This window comes from Mastomys coucha, unplaced genomic scaffold (assembly GCF_008632895.1).
Source record: "Mastomys coucha isolate ucsf_1 unplaced genomic scaffold, UCSF_Mcou_1 pScaffold21, whole genome shotgun sequence".
Lineage (NCBI taxonomy): Eukaryota > Metazoa > Chordata > Mammalia > Rodentia > Muridae > Mastomys > Mastomys coucha.
This window is the reverse complement of record NW_022196904.1, coordinates 105,993,446-105,996,844: the sequence shown is the minus strand read 5'-3', so window position 1 is coordinate 105,996,844 and position 3,399 is coordinate 105,993,446. Positions and strand designations below refer to the sequence as shown.

The 3,399-nt window shown below is 42.2% G+C and overlaps 1 non-coding gene across 1 annotated transcript; it reads right to left on the bottom strand.

Moving 5' to 3' along the window:
• Positions 1 to 1,211: 1,211 nt before the first annotated feature.
• Positions 1,212 to 1,318, bottom strand: LOC116104191. Its single transcript, XR_004123728.1, has one exon. It is a non-coding gene; the product is annotated as a U6 spliceosomal RNA (small nuclear RNA).
• Positions 1,319 to 3,399: the final 2,081 nt, after the last annotated feature.

The following is a 3,399-nucleotide window of genomic DNA, read 5'->3' as shown; positions in this document are numbered from 1 at the left end:
CTCTGTGGGCACAAAGAGAAGTAAACAAAGGAAATTCTGTGATCAATAGGAAGTAGTGGTCATCATTGGTTGACTCTGGTTCCTCACATGAGGATGCAGGCAGATGGAACATGATCCTCTGGAAGCGAACATGTCTCAGGAGACAGTCTTGGATATGTGGTAAGTACCTCCCTGCTATCATGGTGTTCAAATTGGATATCCAGTTGGAAAGAGAATGAAGCATGGAACCAGAAGTTCTTGGGAGCTGGACCAGTTACCAGAAATTCCAACCCTCTTTTAGCTGGAGGCACTCTGTATCTGACTGATCCTTCGGGAACTCAATGTATTATTTCTAGTGTTCAGGGCCCAGGGTGCTTTCTCTCTCTGTCTCTGTCTCTGTCTCTTTCTCTGTTAGTCTCTGTCTCTTTCTCTGTGTCTCTGTCTCTCCCTGTGTATCTGTCTGTCTCTCTCTCTTCCTCTCTTTCTCTCTTGTTTGCTTGCTCTCAATCTCACTCTCGCTCTCCTCTCCTCGCCACATAAATCAACAGAGAGCCCTGCTCCATCCCAGGTGATAAATGAAACCCTTCCCTAGAGAGTTTGGCCCAAACCCAAAGCAGCAGCTTGCTTGTCGATTTATTGTCCATTTAAATCATTCTTGTGTCTCCTGACAAAATGTTAATGACAAAATATAGGTGATCTTCCAAGAAATGGAAAAGCCATATTTTTGCAACTGGAAATGGGAAATGCATTATTAACAATGAGCATTAATTATATATTTGAATGCCCACATGGGAGGGGTGATAGGGCATAATTTGCAGAGAGGGTGGGGATGTGGAGGCCAAAACTTATCACGATCATTTTATTAAGCACTGATCCTATTTCCTGCATCTATGAATATTTCATTTGGAATATTTATTCCATCTTATTATTCAGCCATTGCTCCTCAGCTAAGCCCTGGTTTTAGACAAGTCTCTTTTTCCTGATCTTCGTGAGAGAGTAATACTTTTGCAGAAGTGATATATGGTTCTGAAAAAGAGAATCCTGAAAATAAATTAAAATCTCCTGAGACCCTACAAAGATACATAAGCAATGGTGACCTAAGAGCATGAAGGACAGTGAACAGTTCTGTGGGCAAGGATGGGCTTCTTTACTGCTGCAGACATCTCCCTCATCCTTACAACAGAATCCCTGTCCCAAGTCTACACAGTGCCCTGTCCCATGTCCTTTTTTTTAAAAATATGGAACTCTTCATGAATTTGCATGTCATCTTTGCGCAGAGGCCGTGCTAATCTTCTCTGTATCGTTCCAATTTTAGTATATGTGCTGCTGAAACAAGCACTTCCACATCCTTATTGAACATGCCAGTCCTGCATGGAAGCTGCAAGCATGCATTTGAGCAATGGGATAGCTCATTGGATACATGGGTAAGCACAGACATGAACACATATGACCCATAACACAAAGGAATCTGAGCCAAACACACAGGACTCACAGTAGGTATATATGCAAACATGTGATTAGTAATGTTCAGATATGCACACTCACATAAATCACACTCCAGGACATGTATGTAATCTGATGCCTTGATGGCATAAATGACAGTCTTGTTTGTATTTGTGTCCCTAGCCTACATGTGAGACCAATCCTATGATTTCTGTATGATATGAATACCGTGACTACTTTCAGATAATGACTACAAGCTCACAAGTGAGTCTTTATGATGTGCACTTTCATACCTTCACAAGGGCTAAGAAAACAAGCCTTAAGAACACATACTACTACAGGATTGGAAATGAAGACTAAAGGGCCATAGAGATGCTCAATAGTTAAAGCCTTTGCTCTGTTGGTTAGTTTTAACCTTCAACTTGACACAATCTATAATCACTTGAAAAAAAGAGTCTTAATGAGGATTTATCTGGATCAGGGTGGCCCGTGTCCTTGGCTGTGAGGGGTTTTCTTGATTGCTAACTGGAGTGAGACCCACACTGAGAGTGGGCAGCACCATTTCATGGGCTGTGGGCTGGACTGCCCAAAAGTAGAGAAAGCTAGCTGAGTACTAGCAAGAAGTATCCAGGTGTTCCTCTCTGCTCTCTACTATGATCAGATAATTTAAGTTTCTGCCTTGATTTCCCTGAAATAACAGACTGGAATGTAGAATTGTAAACCATACGAACCCTTTCTTCCCAAAAGTTGCTTTTGGTCATAGTATTTTACCACAGCAACAGAAATGAAGCTAGAATGCCTTACAAACAGGAGGACCAGAGTTCAAACTTTCTGAGCCACATAAATGCCCAGTGAGGGTAGCAATGGATTGCTTGTAATCCCAGCATGACTGAGGTGTGCACGTGACATCCTTGGAGCAAGCTAGCTTGCCAGACTGACCATATTAATGAGCATTGGGCTCACTTTGCCTCTATGAATAAGGTGAAGAAGAGTAGAAGAAGAATCCCCAAGTCAACCTCAGGCGTCCATATGTGCATGCACACATGCACGCTCACATTGATGTGAACATACATACACACATTCACACCACACACATTTACACATGAGAAGACAAATAACGTACATGTCAAACTATTGCATTTAGCCACTGTATATAAGACTGCCGAGCATCACTGGTGTCCTACATAGGGTTACTATTTGCTGTGATAAAACATCATGACCCAAGCAGCTTGGGGAGGAAAGGGTTTATTTGGCTTATGCTTCAAGTTTTGTTTGTCATTGAACAAAGTCAGGACAGGAACTCAAACAAGGCAGAAACGGAAGCAGATGCCGTGGAGGATTCTGCTTACTGACTTGCTCCTTATGGCTTACTCAGCCTGCTTTCTTATAGAACCCAGCACCACCAGGCCAGGGATGGCACCACTCACAATGGGCTAAGCCTTACCCCATTAATCACTAATTAAGAAAGTACCCAACAGTAGTGGTTCTCAACCTTTCTAATACTGTGACCCTTTACTATAGCCTCTCATGTTGTAGTGACCCCACTATACAATTATTTCCATTGTTACTTCATAACTATAAGTTTGCTGTTGTTATGGATCATAATGTAAATATTTTTAAAGACAGAACCTTGCCAAGGAGGTCCCAACCCTGAGGTTGAGAATCACTGCCCTACATACTCGCCTCCAGCCCAATCTTATGGAGGTATTTTCTTAATTGAGGTTTCTTCCTCTCTGATGACTTTAGCTTGTGTCAAGTTGACATAAAACTAGTCAGCACAGTTGGTACACTTAAGAAAGACAGTAGCAGTCCACTCTTAAGCAGCAGGACCACATCCTGTGGCCATCGATGAGTCATAGCTCATTTCATTCTCCAGTGCTCATAGAAACTATGTGTGCTCATTTTCCCTAGTCATCGAGAAGAGAAGTTAAGCCACTTACCCACATATATGGCTTGTAAGTATGAGTAAGAACTGAA